This window comes from Elephantulus edwardii, unplaced genomic scaffold, assembly GCF_000299155.1.
Source record: "Elephantulus edwardii isolate Elephantulus edwardi_28Jun2011 unplaced genomic scaffold, EleEdw1.0 scaffold00266, whole genome shotgun sequence".
NCBI classification, from domain to species: domain Eukaryota; kingdom Metazoa; phylum Chordata; class Mammalia; order Macroscelidea; family Macroscelididae; genus Elephantulus; species Elephantulus edwardii.
In genome coordinates, this window is record NW_006400016.1 from 1,392,931 (window position 1) to 1,414,006 (window position 21,076).

Here is a 21,076-nt window from a genome sequence, read left to right on the forward strand (position 1 = left end):
AAGTCAACTGTAGAGCCTTACCAGCTGGTTTTTCTTGGGAGTCCTCTTTTCTCCACCCTTTCCAAGACTGCCTATAAAAAATGCAAGCTTGAGTTGTTTACTTATCTATATGCCATTCTGCAGAGTCTCCATCTTACCTGTACACCTATTGGAACCGAGTAGATTCACTGGGATCCCCATGGTGGAGGAAGGGTTATAGTCTTGGAGACTGGCCTGTGGTTGAAGGCACAAGCTGTCAGAGAGGAATTTTGGAGAAGGGTCTGTTGACATGTGATCATTAGACTCTGTTCTTTCCCTTCGCTTTCCAGGAAGAAGCCACCATTGATAATTATGCAGCAGATTCTGAGGTAAACAAAATCTCTCTCCTCATGCTCCGGTTGTAAGTTTGTCCCTGCCTCTTTGTTCCCTTTAGCAACTTTCTTAACACCCTGTTTCTTTGCCTAGCCCTATATTACCCCGTTCCTGAACCTGGAAAAGTTGAAAGCTGTAAGTACAATTCTCTACTGCGGCTCCAGTTACAGAGGCAGTAATGCTTTTGTGGAGAGCTTGCAAAGCTGCCATTTCCCCACCTTTCCCCAAGAGTTAGGGCCTAGGCTCTGTCCTATGCTGGAATTGATCCTCTCCTGGTCTCCCCCACTCCACAGGCTTTTAAACCAGATGAAATTCTGAACTTGCATGCTATCTTGGAGGTAAGGCCCTCATTGTTCTTGATCATCTTGGTAACATTCTAGCTGGGTCTCTCTTGAGCTCTAGAAGTGAGTAGGAATCCCTGAGAATTAGAAATGGTTAAGCACTTGACTATGAGCTAAAAGGATGGTGGGCTGAACACGTCCAGAGGCGCCTGGAAGACAGGCCTGACGATATGGTCTTGAAAGCCTGGAGCCTTGAAAACCCCGTGGAGCAGTGCTCTTCTTCATACATGGGTTCACTGTGAGTTGGATTAAATTCAACACCAATGAATGATAATAGGAGAGAGTAACAGCCCTTTTCAGATATGCACTATGTGCTACCAATTTGAAAAATGTTATTCTAGTGGCTGTTGTGTCTATGCTCCAGTTCCCTAGCACGGCCCTGGGAGGCAAAGTCACAAAGACAAGACCCAAGAAGAAGAACTTAATCAGGACAAAACCCTCATATCAATGCTGTCTAGTCGGAACTGACACACAGTTTACCCTTTGATGGGTTTCCAAGGTTGTAAATCACATGGGAGGAGATGGCTTCAAATAGGCAGAAAGTCCTGTCTTTGGATTAGCAATGCAGCTCTCCCTGGTCTAGGCTACCAGAACTCCCTCATCAGACCACAGTTTACTTAAATCTCTCTGCTCTCTATGAAGAAATTAGGTCTTAGTTTCTATAACCTAAGTAAATTTGAAGCGAAATCAAGGGCAATGCTGAAACTAGAACTTGCATCTCATGACAGAAACGTATTTGCTAAGTGACATCATGCAAAGGTCTCAAGTTCTCTAAGTCTAGTTTCCTCATCTGTGATGTGAGAGTGACAGCACCTACTCCTAACGGTTCTTGTGCAGACAGGAAGAAAGGATTTGTTCACACTTTGTACATAGAAGCCACAGAAGATCTCGAGTATTATGAGCTCTTATTGTAATAATAAGGTTAGTTTGAACCACTGACCACTCCACAGGAAAAAGACATGGAAATCTGCTTCTGTAAAGAGTAAAGTATTATAAACCCCATGAGGCAGTTCTATTGCATCTTCTGGGGTTTTCATGAGTCATAATTGACTAGGTGACATGGGTGCACTTTTATGATAGTAAGGCACCATCACCACTAGGAGGAGCTCATCCAGAAAGTGTTACTGCTCCACGCTCACCTAATCTATAGCACGTTACTCTTATTCTTGTTTTCTTTTTCAGTCTCTCAGAAGGAAATTTCCTTTTCTCAACTGGGATGCCTTCCCTAAGGTACGTGTGTTAGAGAGTTGGCTAGAGGTGGAGGATGTGAGAGGGAGAATGGGGAGGGTTCAAAGAAGCACAAAATGTATTTTCACCAAAGCTAAAGGAAATCTCAGCTATTATAGTCTACAAGAGAATGGGAGCATGGATTGGGCAGACATTCCTTTCTATTGGTACCTTCACTCTGTCCTGGGCTTCCTTATGGAGGACTGACTGTAGTTCCCATGTCCCCAATTTGATAAAAACCTTTTTTCTTCCAGTTGAAAGGACTGAGGAGTTCAATTCCTGATGCTCAATGAAGGCATGTTCCAAGACGCAGTACTACTGGAAGAGGGGCCTAGCATGGGATCTCATCACCAGTCTATTACCACTCTTTTGACTTACAAGATCCAATAAAATGTTTTCCATCAAAATAGCTTCCGTATGGGTCTCTGTCTTTATCCTACTGAGCCCTAGAAAGGAAATCAGGTGGAGTGGACTCTAAGGAGGAATCCAAAATTGGTAGGCAGAAAAATTGGATTCTGAGAGGAGAATAAAAAGGGAGATGGAAGGAATTGGGAAGGACAGGCAAGATGTCAAAGGATCCCACCTAGTTCACCTCCTGAATGTTGCCATCCCTGAGAAACATGAACTAACAAGTTTCTTGGGGAGATTACCAGGAAATCAGGCTTGTTCACTGTCCTACTGACGCTTTCCCTTCGTGTGATTTTGGTGAGCTTCATTCTATTTGTGTTGGCAATTTGGTATAATAGATATATGGAATAAAAAAAAATCATGACCCTGCTTATATCATGGGATCCTATCTGAAATACATATAGTTCTATCAACAAATGAATTGGTAGAGAAGCTGTGGTATATATTCAAACAATGGAATATTATGCAGCACTGAAAAACAAGGAACTAAAAATATTATGCAAAATCGATGACCCCGGAGGACATTATGCTGAGTGAAATATCTCAGTCACAAAAGGACAAGTACTGCATAGTGCCACTGTTATAAAACAGGACCGACATGGGGGTTGGTGGAAACTAAGAAAAGAGGGGATAAATAATGAACACTGCATTGAAACAGATGAGGGAAAGAAATCTCTAAAGGAAATATATAATTAGGTATTATTTGCATGACAACAGTCCAGAATAAGAGCTGCATAGCAAAGTGGACTGGGGGTGGGGTGAGAGGAGGGAGGAAACTGTGAAACAATGAAAGAATCTTTTTAAAGAGATAAGTGAACTGGGGTGAGTATGGAGGAAAATGTGCAACAAAGAATGAATGAAAATCCAAGTTTTCTGTAAACTTTCATGAAAAATATAAACAAAAAAAATTAAAGAAATATATAGTTATTCTGCACCAAAGAGTCAGAACTGAACCATAATTGACCCTCACTTGAGTTTTAAGAGTCAGTCATGGGTTGGTTCTGACTAGATGGTATACAACAACAACAACAACAACAACAACTATATACAAATATAATTGCGTTTATATGTACATATAATTGCACTAATAGCCTGATATGCTCCAGCCCCCATCCCCATAAGCTCTGGTGGTGTAGTCTGTAGAGAGTTGCTCTGCTAACCCAGAGGTCAAGCACTTCTGCTGTTTGACCCCACAAGCAGTTTTGAGGAAGGAAGATGGACAGTCTCTTTCCAGTAAGATTTACAACATTGTAAACGGACTCAATGGCAGAAAGTTTGAAAAGGAAAGATGAACGATATCCTCCCATGCAATTTATAACCTTCCAAAAATCTGCTGGAGGCTCAGCTATGAGTTAGTTCCAACTCAATGGGATGAACAGGAGAACGTGTATATACATGTACAGATACATAAAACAAAAACCTCCAAAACCCCCAACAAGCTCACCTTCATTGCTGTCACGGTAACCAACCCATAGCTGACCCTTTACTAGGTCTTCAGGGCTGTAAGAGTGTCCATCTTTCTCTTATTGCCAGAAAAGTGCAACCTTTGGGTTAGCAACACAATTCCATACAAACTATACCAGGAGAGCTACACACTCACACTCCTTACCTCTCTCTACATATACCTTTTATATGAAGCATATGTGGAAAGACTCATTGGAGAAGTTCAATGCCGGCAGTGGTAGGCCAGGTGCTTATTGTGGAACAGCCTACCAATTACTTAAACGCAAATTCAAATTTGCAGAAGAAGAAGACAGAAGCCAGAAGAAGAAAAGACCAAAATGAATGTCAGAAGAGACTCTGAATATTGCACTTGAGCAGTGAAAGCCAAAGCAAAGGGAAGAAATGAAGATGTTAAGGAGCTGAATAGAAAATTTCAAAGGGCAGCATGGGAAGACAAGCAAAGTATTATAATGAAGTATGCAAAGAACTGGAGGCCAAAAATCAAAAGGGTAGTACTTTCTCAGCATTACTTAAGCTGAAGGAATGAAAGAACAAATTCAAACCTTGAATTGCAATACTTAAGGATGTTATGAATAGAATATTGAATAATTCAGGAAGTATTAAAAGCAGATGGAAGGAGTATACAGAGTCACTGTACCAAAAAGAATTGCCCAACACAGAAGAATTTCAAAAAACAACACCTGATCAAGAGGCAATGGTGATGAAAGAGGAAATTCAGCCTACTTGGCAAAAAACAAAGCCCCAGAAATTGAGGGAATACCAATTGACATGTTTCAACAAACAGATGCTGCCCTGGACGTGCTCATCAAGCTGTGCCAAGAAATCTGGAGGACATCTACCTGCCCAACTTACTGGAAGAGATCTATATTTCCATTTAAAAAAAAAAAAAGAAGATGACCTGACAGAGTGTGGAAATTACCAAACAGTATTTTTTACTAGTATCGCATGAAAGCAAAATCCTGCTGAAGATTATTCAAAACTTGACTGGAACAAGTACATCGACAGAGAACTACCAGAAAGAAATACAAGCTGGGTTTAGAAGAAGTCATGGTACTAGAGACTTTATTGCCAATGTCAGATGGATCTTGGTAGAAAGAAAGAGTACCAAAGAAATCTCTGTGTTTCATTGACTATGCAAAGACTTTTGATTGTGTGGATCACAACAAATTGGGGCTAACCTTGAGGAGAATGGGAATCTCAGAACAATTGATTGTGCTTGTGTAAAACCTATACTCGGACCAGGAAGCTGTCGTCAGAACACAGCAAGGAAACACTACATGGTTGAAAGTCAGGAAAGAAGTCTTTTCAATACACAGATCATCCAGGAAGTTGGTCTTTAAGAAGAGGAATGTGGCATTGGGATTGGAGGAAGACTCATCAACAACTTATGTTATGCAGATGGCACAACCTTGTTTGCTGAAACTGAGGAGGACTTGAAGTGCTTGCTGCAGAAGGTCAAGGACTGTAGGAGTTAAGATGGATTGAAGCTCAAAAGGGGTGAGGATGAGTGGAGGTATGGAGGATGGGTAATCACAGAATTGCAAAATTTGAGAAGTGGAGGGAGGATGGGTAAAGGAAATGGGAAAGATCTGGTGTGGAAAACAATGTATGTGAACTTTGCAAGTAAACCAGTATAAAATAAAAAAAATATTTAAAAATTAAAATAAAATCTAGAATTTTGCATAACCCCCCCCCCCCCAAAAAAAAACAACCAAAAATCTTACCATTGGACCAATTGGCAGCACCATGATAGATGGAGAAGACATTGAGGCTGTCAACAATTTCAGCTTGCTTGGCTCCACAATCAATACTCTTGACATCAAAAGTCAGAAAAATCAAAAGACAAATCGCACTGGGAAAATCTGCTGTCCAGAGTACTGAGAACGATGTCAGTTTCGAGGCTAAGGTGTGCCTGGTCCATGGTCCTCTCAACTACTTGCTATGCATTACAGAGCTAGACAATGGCTAAAGATGACAGAAGAAGAACTGAAGTCTTTGAGTTGTAGTGCTGGAGAAGAATCTTTAATATACCATGGACCCCCCAAAAAAACAAATAGGTCTATCCTGAAGAAGGTGAAACCAAGTTTCTCCTTGGAGGCTAGGATTTTGAAGTACTATCTCACATACTTTGGGCACATGAACAGGAAGGACCAGTCCTTGGAGAAGGACATCATGCTTACAAGGGTGGAGGGACAGCACAGGAGAGGAAGGCCCGGATGAGGTGAATTGATACAGTAACTGGGGTAATGGGGTAAGTGTTGGAGTCAGTGAGACTTGCTCAAGATAGGGCAGGCTTCAGAGCTGTTGTACACAGGGTTGCTGTGAGTCACAGGTGACTTGATGGCTCATAATAACAACAACAACTGTATCTATTTATCTGTATCTGTGTCTATATCTTTATCTAGTTGTTGTTGGATAATTTTCACATTCTGTTGTATTATCTTTTATGGGAATGGGAACAAATACAGTGTTTTTGCAGTCAGTTGTCCAGGTAACTGTCTTCCAAATTTGACATAAATGGTGACCACGTCTAGGATTGCATTTGTTTGTTGAAACATGACAACAGTATCCCATCATTCCTGGACATTATTATTATTATTATTTGCTTATCCATGCTTATTTAAGCTATAAGCTGATCAAACAGTCCAAGAAGGAGGACAATATGAAGAAGAGTGTCGATTTCTCAATCCATTCATTGTTGATTGGCACCTGGGCCACTTCCACGTTCTTGCTTTGTAAACAATTCTGCTAATGCCTCTGCAGATGGGTGCTGGGATCTTCTCGCTGTCATGAAGGTGGAGACTTGCCAACCCTTCCCCATTGTCTGCTGAATTAGTTGTGTCAAGTGTGGGACTGGAAGTGCCTCCTGAGACCATTTTTCACAGGTCCCCAGCATGAGATTCCAGTAGTGCTCCCTCTGAGTAGAATTAAGGTGTCTCCACTGCTCCTGAGATGACACTTGGAGAAGTGAGCCACCAGAGTTCCGGTCGCTGATGAGCTTTTCCTCAGGTCGGGCAAGAAGCTGGGGAGCAGCCATCACTGACGTGAGAAACAGAAGTCAGAAGTTTTAAGAATTTAGGTGTCCTCCTCAGTCATTCCCCAGAGGGCACTAATTCCAGCTCTGTGCCCGTTCCATTTTAATGATGTGGCTCAGTTGCTCTCCAGGCCCTGTGACTGAATTGTGAAGTCCTAGTGCCTGAGGTACCACTTCATGACAGGCCTCTGCCTCCCTCACTTGGTAGCTTGCAGATTCCACCTCCTCAGGTAAGCTTTCCTGTTCCAGAACCTGGCTGCTGAGCCACTGCCACAGGCTCTGAAGGGTCGCCCATCAAGCTCTCCACTAGAGCCACAGCCTCCTCTCCACTGCTGGGACACTGGATGAGCACCCACATCTGGATCACCTCAGGAAGGATGGTGAGGAAATGTTCCAACATGAGAAGCTCCAGGGTCTGCTCTTTGCTATGAACCTCTCTGGCTGTAGCCACTGGACGAGAGCTTTTGTAGTTTCCTCAGCATCACATGGGCCCAAACACCACCTAGAACTAAAAGTGTCTGAAAAACTGCCAGGCAGCTTCAGGGCTGGAGAGTTCCCCTGGAGAGACAGAACCTGGACCAGGAAGTGGGGAGTCCTCTGCCTTTGCCAGTGGTGACACCTTGACCAGGCCCTGTCTCATCTCCAATGGCATCATTAAGCTTATCAACTTCTTTCACGTCAGCAAAGTCCCTTTTTTTTTTTTTTAAAAAAAAATTAATTACAATGAAAGTTTACAGAGACTTTGGATTTCCATTCATTCATTGTTGCACTTTTCTCCCTGCCCACCCCTCCCCCAAATTAGTTCTTCTCTTTGAAAAGTAAAAGAAAAATTCTTTCATTGTTACACAATCCCTTCCCCAAGTTCACTCCACTATGCAGCCTTCATCTGGACTCCTGTCATGGACTTTATTTTTGACAATGCCTTCAGCGTAGCTTGAACCTCTTCCTTCCTCACTATTGCTTCTTGATCACATACTACTTCTTGAAATGGTTCAGTGTTGACCAATTATTTTCGATACAGTGACTCTGTATCTCTTCTCTCTTTTTTAAAGCTTTCTGCAGTGTTTAAAGTTTTGCCACAAAGTTCTTTAATATTGCAACTTGAGGCTTGAATATATCCTTTAGTTCTTTCAGCTTGAGAAATACTGAGTGGGTTCTTCTTTTTTGGTTCTATAACTCCAGCTGTTGCACAATATTTTGTTACAATATTTTGTCTTCTTGAGCTGCTCCTGAAATCTTTGTTTCAGGTCTCTTATTTTGGCATTTCTTTCCTGTTTGGGCCATTCTAGTACAAGTTTCAGAATCTCTTCTGACATCCTTATTTGGTCTTTTCTTTCCCCCATCTTTGAAATGATCTTTTGTTTTCTTTATGGATGATATCTTTGATGTCATCTCACAGCTTATCTGATCTTTAGTCATTAATGTTCATTGTAACAAATTACTCAGTTGGGATTGACTCAAGGTCTTATTTTGATTCTTGTGGACTTGATTCCATTTTTTTGCAGCTTCAAGTTGAACTTGTACAAGAGTAATTGATGGTCTGTCCCATGATCAGTCCCTGGTCTTATTTTGACTACTGATACTGAGCTTCTTCATTGGCTCCCTGCACAATCATTTTCCCGTGTAGTGAGTGCATCTTGTGTGCATGATCCTCATTTATGTGTTTTTAAAAAGTCTATTTGCAGTGAATAAATAACTGATTGTAGAAAAGATTTGATCCTCAGCCTCATTTATATCAAAAATTTTTTTGCCATATTTTGCAACCTCTAGTCTTCCTTTGTTTCCAACTTTTGCTTCAAGTCACCATCTTGATTGTATGCTTGATCAATTTCAGACTGCAAAAGGTGATAGAAGTTCTCAGTTTCTTTATCTTTGGCTTTGTTTGTTGGGGCATCTATGTGAATAATAGTTGCAATTAACAAGTCTTCCTTTTACGTATTTGGATCACACTCACAGAGTCATATTGCAGGATAGATCTTGAAACGTCCTTTTTAACAATGACTGCAATACCATTCCAGTTCAATTTGTAATTTCCCTTGTAACAGATCATATGATTGTCTGATTCAAAATGGCCAATACCACCTGAAGCTCCGTAATGTCTGGACTACTGATTTTTATGCATTCCATTTTGGTTTTTACAACTTTCAATTTTTCTAGATATAGACTTCGTACATTCCATGTTCTGATTATTAATGAAAGCTCAAATTCACCGTATGCTCTTTGGGAGAAATATGGGCAAACTCCTGTGTGATTCACAGCCTCAGAAAATCCTCTGGAGGGTTTTGTCTGGTTCTGCCTGCATGACAATGAGTGTGTATGTACATTTATTTATGAAAGAAAGTAAGTTATTAAAAAAAGTATGACTCTAGGCTTTTCTAATTTAAAAATATTTTTTTTACCTTGAGCTTTCATTTTAATCTGTGCAGTGTATATAGAAATAAACAATAATAATGATAATAACTGCCTTGTATGGTGGTGTTATTATTAAGGTCAAATGTAAGGTATGTAAAGATTCTTGCCCAGGGCTGGGCATGGAGTCGTCTCTCAGCTATGGCTTGCTCTCACCACTCTCCCAGAGTTCTAATCAGAGAGCTGCTACAATGACCCAGTTTCATTATTCTTCCACCCACCCACCCATCCATCCATTTATTGCAAAGGTTTTGAATTATGGACCAGATTCCATTCTGATGATATGCTCTGTAAGTTTACACAGTGAATTTAAACTGTTAAATTAGTTGGAATTAGATCGAATTTATCTTAAAAAATGGGGAAGTTGGAGAATAATGAGCCAGTGACTGGCTTAAAACCCAAGTAGCAGCTGCTCTCTTTACGCACACTTGCTACTCTATCCGGTTTTCAATGGCTAGCTTTTCAGAAGGAAGACATGGCTTCCACAGAGTAACACTTCCACCTTTCAGGTGTCACCTGTTTATGTTGTCTTTCAGCCTGTATATACAACAGACATCTCTAATGGCACAATTAACCCACTTAAGCTGATCAACAAAAGATTGGAGACTCGAACCCATAACAGAGGCACTTCAGAGGAATTTTCTGGTGATCCATTTCCTCCCCAAAAGGAGTCATTGAAAACCTTATGGTTGTGTGTGTGTGTGTGTGTATGTGTTTGCTGCTGTTGTGTCATTGAGCGGCTTGTCACTCATAGCGACCCCATGTACAATAGCTCTGAAGCCTGCCCTGTCCTGAGCCAGACTCACTGACTCCAACACACCTATCATTACATCAGTTACTGTGTCAATCCATCTCTTGCGGGATTTTCCTCTCCTACACTGTCCCTCCATCCTTCAGAGCATGATGTCCTTCTCTGAGAACTGATCTCTTTTGTCCACATGCCCAAAAGTATGTGAAATAGAGCTTTAAAATCCTACCCTCCAAAGAGAAACTTGGTTTCACCCTCTCCAAGCCTTAAATCCAAAATTTATTTATTTTCCTAGTGTTCCAAGGTATGTTTAAGACTCCTCTCCACCTCAACTCAAAGGCATCTATTCTTCTTCTGTCATCCTTAGTCATTGTCCAGCTCTGTGATACATAACCTTGTTATGTATTTGTGTATGTATCGTTATGTAATTGTGAAGACCATGGCCTGTGTCAGGTGCACTTTATTCTCTAAACTGACATTGTTTTTTTCTCAGTACTCTGGAGAGGTTCCTGACAGCAGATTTTCCCAGTGAAATTTTGATTTCCTGACTGCTGATGCCAAGAGTGCTGATTGTGGAGCTGAGCAAGCTAATGTTGTTAACAATCTCAATCTCTTCTCCATCTATCATGGTGCTGCCATTTGGCCCAGTGGTGAGAATCTTTGTCTTCTTGTTGTTGAGCTTTAATCCATATTGGAGACTACAGTTCTTGACCTTCTGCAGCAAGCACTTCAAGTCCTTCTCAATTTCAGTAAACAAGGTTATGTCATATGCGTAATGTAGGTTGTTCATGAATCTTCCTCCAGTCCTGACACTACATTCCTCCCCCTAAAGCCCAGCCTCCCGAATGATCTCTTCTGCATATAGATTGAAAAGATATGGAGACAGGACACATCACTGATGCTCTCCTTTCCTGATTTTGAACCATGCAGTGTTTCCTGGCTCTGTTCTGGTGATGGCTTCCTGGTCTAAGGATAGGTTTTACATGAGCTCAATCAAGTATTCTTGGATTCCCATTCTCCTCAAGGTCAGCCACAATTTGTTGTGATTCACACAGCCTAATGCCTTTGCATAGTCAAAGAAACACAGATAGACATTCCTCTGGTTTCTTTTTCTTTCTTTCTGCCAAGGTCCATCTGACATTGGTAATAATGTCTCTAGTGCCATGACATCTTCTAAACCCAGCTTGTATTTTGGCAGTTCTTTGTCAATGTACTGTTCCAGTCATTTTGGATAATCTTCAGCAGGATTTTGTTTGTGTGTGATATTAGTATTAATATCACTAGTATTAGTGTGATATTGTGTGTGATATTTGACAATTTCCACACTCTGTCAGTTGACCTTTTTTTTGAATGGGAATAAAAATGGATTTATTCCAGTCATATATACACAGTCAAGTCCGAACTGACCAATAACTGACCCTCTAGCGAGTTTTCAGAGGCAATAAATAACAGAGAAGTTGATTACCTATCTTTCTCCCATGGAGCAGCAGCTGGACATTTGCCTTCATGTTGGCAGTGCAGCTCCTTACCCTTAAGCCATCAGAATTCTTAACATGTTCAGGGTCAACTTGAGTCAGAACTGGGAGCTGAGGAGAATACAACTGAATTTGTAAAACAACAGAGATTGCCTGAAATTTATAAAGAGAAATGAAGGGAGCTTAGAGACCAGAATAGGAAGACACGTAATTTTTGCTTACATGCTACAAGAACAAAAGACGCAAATATTCTTCCTTCTTATAAAATGGCAATCTCTCTCTCTCTCTCTCTCTCTCTCACACACACACACACACACAGAGAGATATTAACAGACAAGAAAAAAAGGAGAGGCTAGTTAAATCCTATAACCATTAACATATTTATGAGATTTCACATTCAAAACTGAATGATAAGTGGAGGGGCAAAGACAAATTCTTAAGTTGTATTTGAATAAATAAATTTGGGAAGAACAAGAATCATCACATAAAAGTCCAATATATCTTTGTTTTTCGGTTGTTTGGTTTTTTGTTTAAGCCAGTCAAATTCAGCAATGGAGGATTGCATACTAACTTTAGTTGCACTAATGTAAATAGTTTCTGATAACCCACTACCATCAGACCAGCTTCAAGTGGGTATTTGAACCAACACAGTGTTTCTCTAAGTGTGATCTTTGGATTAGCAGCATCAAACTCTCCTGGGAATTTACAAGAAATGTAAATTCTTTTTTTTTTTACTTTTTAAAAATTTTATATTAGTTTGCTCACAGAATTTGTGTACATTGTGTTTCACATTGTTCTCCATTCATATTGTGTTTCATACAACCATTCTTGTGCATTATGTTTTGTAAAATCAATCACCATTGGACTTTGCCCATCATTATCCAATCTTTTCAGGTTCCTGCTTTATCTGTGCAACTTGGTAGTTTTGCCCCTCTTCATCCTCACCCCTCCACTTCTCCCCCTTCTCCTCCTTATGTCCCCATACATGTTTTACTAATTACCCTTCTATTCTTACAATAATAGTCTTATGCAGCGTTTGTCCTTATGAGACTGAGTTTGTTCATTCAGCATAGTGCTCTCCAGTTTTTCCCCAAGTTATGTAATAGTTTTCAAAATTGTTGTTCCTGAGAGCTGCATGGTATTCCACTGTGTGAATGTACCACAATTTCTCAATCCATTCAGTTGTGGTTAGACATTTGGGCTGTTTCCATATTCATGTGGCAAGAAACACAAATTCTTGGACTGTATCCCAGCTCTATAAAACCAGAAGCAGAGGTGGGGCCCAGGAATTTGTGTTTCAACAAGTCCTCAGTGAGATTATGATGCATTAAAACTTGAGAGCCACTGAGACAAAAAAAAAAATCTAAGGATAATTAAAACAGAATTCAGAACAGTAGTTATCTCCCAAGGGAAAGGCAGTCATGTGATAGGAGAGAGAACTTAGGGTAGATGCTTCCTACTGTTATAGCACACACATACTCTCATCTCCTACTGTATTTTGTTAAGACAGTACAATGTCTTTGAACGCTGAGGGACTACAGAACAAAGAAACAGTTCATTGCCGTCGAGTCCAAACCCCCTCACAGCTGACCCTCCAAAAGGTTTTCAGAGGATGTATTGCACAGGAAGAGGTTGCCTATTTTTCTCCCAAAGAGCTGGCATAACAACTCTACCCACTAGGCCACCAGAAGGAGATTAGAACTGGGGGGAGGATGTTACATATATGTGGGAAAATGTTAAAAATATCTTTTTATTTTAAGAAGCTTTTATAACTTACGAGCCCCCAAATCCTTGACTCATAAACGGATCTTGCTGGCAGTTTTTCGGGCCTATTTTTCTCACCTGAAGCCAGTAAGCAACTTTATAGCAGGGTTTAACTTTTTTTTCTGGCTCAGTGATAAATTAATAATGTTGAAATATAACACAAAGGACTCCATGCTTCCTTAATTTTAACCCCTAGAGGTCTTGTAAGCACACATGAGAGAAGACCAAATTTTCAGGAATTATTTTTTAATGACAACATAGTAATAGGTACTTCATCACCATGGAAACTCATGCTTATTAAACAAAATCCATTCCAGTGTCTCTGAAATCTGCATTTTCTGGGAGCAGTGTGCACTTGCATGAGGTGAATGTTACCCCAATTTGCAGATTGCTTATCTGACCTCAGAGCAATAAAAAGCTGTATTATTCCTTTGAATCAATACAAGATTTTATTTTTATCACATGCTTGTATAACAGAGTGGTGAATGTATATGACAGAGTGATGTTTCTGTGTGGAATTTTAAAGTCTACTTACCCCCTCCCCCTAACTGTATGTGCAAACAGAGCTGTCTGAGGGGGGAGACAACTCCACTTTAAAGTCTTCACATTCCTGTTGTCTGAATCCATGTTTGATTTTCAAAGCTGCCTTTTTTCACAGTGATTCCTCTAAATGTGAAGGAGACCCTGAAAAAGGTATTTTTCTTTGCTCAGGTCTGGCAGGTACAAGATAGAACAATCTGTTCCCAAAAGGTCTTTCCACTGTAGTCAAGTAGTTGCAAGATTTGACAACTTATGCCAGAAGGCTATGGATAAATTTTTACAGTGAACTTCCAGAAACAGCATGATAAGGAGAAGCCAGGGTTTAGAACAGATCACCTGAAAAACCTGTCTTGTCAATTTTTATATCAGATTTCCAGAAAAATCTGTCCTGACATGTTCCTTTAATCCATCATGCCTTCTCACTTATGTGTATCCATTATCCCTGGGCAATTCCCACTTCCAGAGATCCTGCCTTTGACTCCTCTGATTGTCTTCCAGCTGATTATAAAATTTGTAACTTTCAGCTCCTTACATTTTCTTTTTTCATTGTCCAGTGGAGCTGCCATACTCACTCTACGGATATGGCTGTTTATATCCATTCATTTTTGCTTTTACTTTAAACAGACTCTGTGATGTTGCTCTATGACACGTCAAATGATATTGACAAAATATACCTCCTAAGGGCTCAGAAACTCGGAAGACTCAGAGAGCTGAAGACAGGTCATCTCTTCTCTCTGTGGAATGGCTTGTATAAGATGAGAAAAAGACCTAGAAATGCTCATACTTCACTGTGTACTTCCTAATAACAACAACAAATGCATATTATGTGAGTGATAATAAACATAATATGGCAGAAACCAGAAAAATCTTCAATATACTGTAAATTAAAAAAATAATAGGGTACAAGCATATGTTCTCATGTGGCTACAATCTCTCTGGAATGAAGCTCAAAGGGTCAGTGTGATTCACCTACAAGGAGACGAAATGGAGCAGGGGTGAGGGATGCATTACAATGAGAATTCTCTGGGATTCTTTGAATTTACTTACTTATTTTATCACATGAACCTCTGCATATTTGAATGAACAAACTGAATGCCAAAAACTGCAAAACAAAGCAAATAAACAAACAAGAACACTCTTTGTATTCTAAGATGGCCTGAATTAATGAGATAAATTTTTCATACATTTACCGTACCCTTAATTTTAATATATACTTTTACTTTCACTTTTTTCTTTCAAAAGTTTACAAATCATATTGGTTTTCACACAATCACTCATAAATATTCTGTTTTATAACATTAACTTGAGTTAATGTAATGAATGATAATGTATCATTAAGCTTTTATTGTATATTGCCTTTCCTGTCTTCCAATTTATGCATTTATTACTTTTTGCTCCCGTCTCTACCATTCTCTAACCTGTTAACTCTCCAAGATTGATTCTCTGTGTTAAAATTTTCTTCCTTAGTTTTTTATAACAGTCATCTTATACCATAATTGTTGCTTGGAATCATACTCAACTCAGTGGTACTCAACAACAACAACAACAACAACAACTGCAAACCAGAACTGTCCCTTTGTGATTGACTTATGCCACTCAGCATAATAGGTTCTAGTTTCATCCATGTTGTACAGTATTACCCAATTTCTTTATAATTTTTCAGTGGTGCATAATACTCCATTATGTGAATGTACCATCATCTTTATAGCCATTTGTTCATAATGGACACTCGGATTGTTCCCAGTGCTTTGCTACTGTAAGTAATACTGCAGTAAACATACTCTTTTGTTATTCAAAGTGTGGTCCTTGACCAGCAACATCAGCGACATTGGAGCTTGTTAGAAATTCAGCATCTTAGTAAATTCCAAAGCCATTGAATCAGATTGTTGTGGCTGTTGTGTGCCGTTGAATTGGAACAGCCCCATAGCTGACTCTCTCACAGTTTTTCAGAAGCAATAAATCTGAGGGGAGGAGATTGCCCATCCTTTTCTCACAGAGAAGCTGGTGAATTTGAACTGTGTCACGTAGGGATTGCAGCACAACTTCTTACCACTAAGCCATCTAAACTCTCTGAATCAGAATAGGCATTTAATTTCTTGGATGAAGTTTGATAATTAGTGTCCTAGGCACTACCTTAAGTGCCATATAAACTGCTTTTTTTTTACAATCTAGCTGAAGATAAAGGTGTTTATAACACAAGGTAGAAAATACTGGATATTACTAGAAATGTGTTTTTGAATCCAACAAAAGGGAAAAATTAGTTTTGTATTAGAGTAAGAAAATGAAGGGCAGTGACTTTTGGACTGGGTATGACAGGAGCTCTCTGGTGCCTTAGTGGGTAAAGAAGTGTGCTGCCAACTATCCACACACATACAAGGAAAACCTGCTAACGCTGCTATTAGTCAAATACATGCAGCAACCCAAAGGTAGGCAGCCTGAACAGACTAGCTGCTCTGTAGGGCAATCTCCTCCCATGTGATTTATAACCTCTGAAAACCTGCTGGAAGGTCAGCTGTGAGGTGATTCTGATTCCATGTCAATGTGTTGAGCAGACTGAAGAATGCACACTAAATAGAGCTAAAAAGAAAAACAAACATGCTTACCTTTAAGTAACTGATTTCTGTTCTGAAGATACATAAAGGGAAAGATTGTTGTTGTTATGTGTCATTGAGTCAGAACCATCTCATAATTTGCCTTCCAGCAGGTTTGCAGAGGCTGTAAATCACACAGAACATGATTTGCCATCTTTCTCTAGAGGAGCAGCTGGTGAATTTGAACCATGTGCTTTGGGTAGGCAGTGCAACTCCTTACTACTAAGCCAACTCAGCTCCCATAGGGAGAGAATGAAGCATTTATTCTGCTTTCTTGTATGAATTCCTAATAGGAAATAGTTTTTCTTTACACAAGAATTGAAGCTAGTAAATGCAGAAGGATAAATAAAGTTATAATACTACTATTTTTTAAACATTAATAAAATAATTTAGGCTGTTATCAATGACAACTACAACCACTGGGTGAAATACTGACAGAGAACTTTATTATGTTGAATCAGACTGACAACACCTGAACCCATGAGTCTTGTCAACACTGGGAAAAAAAAAGAGACAGTGTTAGGACGTTACTTTAAAAAAGAACAAAATGTCTATGGATAACTGTATGAAAAACCAATATGATTTGCAAGCTTTATCCAAAATTAATGGTAAAGAGACAAAGTCACCATAAAAAGAATAAAATAAGACTAAGGTGTATCATGGTATTTTCATTGCTTCACAAGCAAGTGAAAGTTTGACAACAAATAGGGAAGAAAAAATGATGTCTTGAATTGTGGTGATAACAAAGAGTATTGAACCTATTAAAAACTGCACAAGAACAAACCTGTTTTGTGTGAAGTGCACCCAGGGCGCCCTCTAAAGGCAAAGATGGCAAAGTTTTGTCTCACATACTTTGGATATATTATCAAAAGGGGCCAGACATTGGAAAAGGACCGCATGCCTAAAAAAAGTAGAGCATCAGCAAAGGAGAAGACGATTCCATGAGACAGACTGACACAGAGACTATGACAAAGGGTTTAAGCATGGGGGAAACGTTTTGATGGGACAGGACAGGGTGGATTTTTATCTGTTGTACATAGGATTCTTATTAGTAAGGGTCACCCCAATGGCACCTAACAACAATGTTAATCAAATGGTTAATCAAATGTGATATAAAGCACAAAGCGCACTGATGAAGTGTTACTGCTAAAAGTCAAGCAAAAAATCTGATCAAGTCTCTAAAAAGTAGATTTAGAGAACCCGGAAATCAGCCCATGGGCAACTGATTTTTGACAAAGAGATGAAATCAGTTAGGTGGGGAAATGACAGCCTTTTTAACAAATGGTGTTGGCAAAATTGGAAAACTATCTGCAGAAGAATTAAACAAGATCCCTACCTCACTCCATATACAAAAACCAACTCAAGGTGGATCATGGACCAAGGACTGTAAACTTCATTCAAGAAAAGCTTGGAAAAACTTTAGTAGTCCTAATTCACAACATAAAGAGTCTTCCCAGTATTCTGAAAAATTTACAACCAGGAGAAGATAAAATAGATGAATGGGACCTTCTAAGAATCAAATCCCTATGTGCATCCAGAAACTTCTCTAACAGGGTAAAAAGAGAAGCCACAGACTGGGAAAAAGTTTTTGGTAATGACATGTCAGACAAGGGACTTATATCTAGAATTTATAAAATACTCGAGCACCACAAGATAAAGGAGAATAATCCAATTGAAAAATGGGCACAGGATATGAACAGACACTTCACCAAGGAAGACATTCAGATGGCCAACAAGCACATGAAGAAATGTTCAAAATCCCTAGCCCTGAGAGAGATGCAAATCAAGACAACCATGAGATATCATCTCACTCCAGTAAGACTAGCAAAATTTAACAGAACAGCAAGCAACAAATGCTGGCGAGCTTGTGGAGAGACTGGAACCCTGATTCACTGTTGGTGGGAGTGTAAAATGGTGCAACCACTGTGGAAAGCATTGTGGCGCTTTCTCAAAAAGTTGCAAATAAAGATACCATTTGACCCAGCAATTCCACTACTGGGAATATACCCTGAAGAGACCATAAATGACATCCAAGTAGATATATGTGTACCCATGTTTATCGCGGTTTTGTTTACAATAGCAAGGAGTTGGAAACAACCTAAATGCCCATCAACAAACGAATGGGTAGAGAAGCTGTGGTATATTCGCACAATGGATACTATGCTGCATTGAAAAACAAGGAACTCATGCAATATTATTCAAAATGGGTGACCCTGGAGGACATTATGCTGAGTGAGGTATCTCAGTCACAAAGGGACAAATGCTATATGGTGCCACTGTTGTAGAATGAGGCTGGCATTGGGGTGGGGGTAAGACTGAGAAAAACTGGATGAAATATGTTTACGGCATTGAAGTCTATGGGGGAGAGAATAGTCTAAAAGTATTATATTTTAGGGCATTATTTTTATCATAGGAGTATGCAATGAGGGTTGCAGAGTGGATTATATTTGGGGGTAGGGGGTGGGATTTGGGGAGGTGTGGGGGGGATTGTGTACCAATGAGGGAGTTTTTCTTTTGCTTTTCAAGGAGAGGAGCAAAGGGGGGGAAGGGGAGGGGGGGTGTGCGGGGAGAAGGGTGCAACAATGAATGAATGGAATCCCAAAATCTCTGTAGATGTTCATTGAAATGAAAAATAAACAAACTAAGTTAATAAAAAATAAAGTGAAAAGAAAAGAAAAAAAAAGTAGATTTAACTATCAGTTTGCAAGTAAAAAGGTAGAGGAGAATGTGATAAAGGACATCATAGGAAAGAAATGGAGGAAAGTCCTTAATATTTCTCATGGAGAATTCTATAGGACTAGTAAACCAGTTTCAACAAATGCACAGTAGGGGAAAATATCAAAAGTTTTATCAATTAAATGTGATATGTAGATCTTGTATGTTTCTTGATTTGGAAACCTTAACAGTGGTAAGAATTAGGGCATGATGAAGGAAATCTGAACAGACAGGTTAAGTTTATATTAACAAATTTTTATTTTGTAATGTGAAAATGCTATTACAGTTATGGTAAAAAAAGAAGTCTTCACCTTAGAGATACATAATAACCTATCTGTAGATTAAATGATAAACTGTTTGGAATTTTCTTCAACATAGTCCAGTGGGATGTGCTGTTGTCAGGTGCCACTGAGCTGACCATGGCTCATAGTGACCATATAAACAGATCAGAACTCTGCCCTTCCTGCACCATCACCGCGACCTCTGCTATACTCAAGCTCAGTTCACAGTTGCTGTGTCAAACCATCTCAATGAGAGTCTTCCTCCCTTTCACCAACCCTCTAGCTCTCCCAGCATGATGTCCAAGGACTTCCCCTCTTGACAACATGACAAAGTATGCAAGACGAAGCTTCACTATCCTTGCTTCTAAGAAGCACCCTCGTTACACTTCCTCTAAACAGACTTGCTTGTTCTTTTGACAGTTCATGGGATGGTCAATACTCTTTGCCAACACCACAATTCAAAGGCATTGAATTTGGTCTTTCTTATTAATTTCCTAACTTTCAGATGCATGTTGTTGTGTACTGTTGAGTCACCTGCAACTCATAGCGACCCTGTGTTCAACTGTTCTGAAGCCTGTCCTATTCTGAGCCAGTCTTGCTGACTCCAACACACCTATGCCCATTGCTCCAGTTACTGTATCAGTCCATCTTATCTAGATCTAGGGTCATCCTCTCCTGCACCATCCCTATACCCTTCCAAGCATGATGTCCTTTTCCAAGGACTGGTCCCTCCTGGCCATGTGTCCAAAATATGTCAGATGGAGCTTCAAAATCCTAGCCTCCAAGAAGAAACTTGGATTCACCCTCTCCAAGGCAGACTTATTTGTTTTCTTGGTAGTCCATGGTATGTTCAAGACTCTTCTCCAGCACCACAACTCAAAGGCATGATCTTTGATCATCCCTAGTCATCATTCAGCTCTCTGATTCATAGTATCAAAATTAATCTGATGTACAGCATCAAAAACAACCATTAATACCACTACCATTCAAATTTATGCACCAATAACCAGAGCCAAAGAGGAGGAAATAGATAATTTCTATCAACTTTTGCAGTCAGAAATTGATCAAATTTAAATGCAAAGGGAGCAACTAAAAACATTACAGTTTGGATCAGGTTCACCTTAGTCTTCAGGTAGACATTGCTGTTCTTTAGCGCTTTGGAGAGGTTCTTGCCAACAGATTTTTCTAATGTAGCACAATTTTTAAATTTCTTGACTGTAGCTACTATAAGTACTGATTTTGGGTCCAAGTAAATTATTGCCAACTTTGGTCTTCTTTTCATCTATCGTGATGCTGCCTATTGTTCCAGGCTGGGATGAGTAGGTTGGGGCATATAGAAAATAAGGTTACTGGCAAACACCGAAGTTAAATGACATATGTTGAAGGTTTATTGCATTGGTCTTTTTTAATTTGAATATATTGAAAGTTCCTGGAACCATTATTCACTGTTGGTGGGAGTGTAAAATGGTGCAACCACTATGAAGGCAGTATGATGCTTTCTCAAAAAGTTGGAAATAGAAATACAATTTGAACCAGCAATTGCACTATTGGAAATATATCCTAAAGAAATCAGAACTGCCATCCAAACAGATATGCACACCCTGTTTATAGCTGCATTGTTTACAATAGCAAAGAGATGGAAGCAAGCCAAGTGCCTATTAACAAATGACTGGATAGAGAAACTGTAGTATAGTCACACAATAAAATACCATGCAACCCTGAAAAACA

At 39.6% G+C, this 21,076-nt stretch overlaps 1 pseudogene; it reads right to left on the reverse strand.

Annotated features, from left to right (window-relative positions):
• Nucleotides 1–698: 698 nt before the first annotated feature.
• The window catches only part of LOC102859527, a 65,557-nt pseudogene continuing 45,179 nt past the window's right edge, over nt 699–21,076 (reverse strand).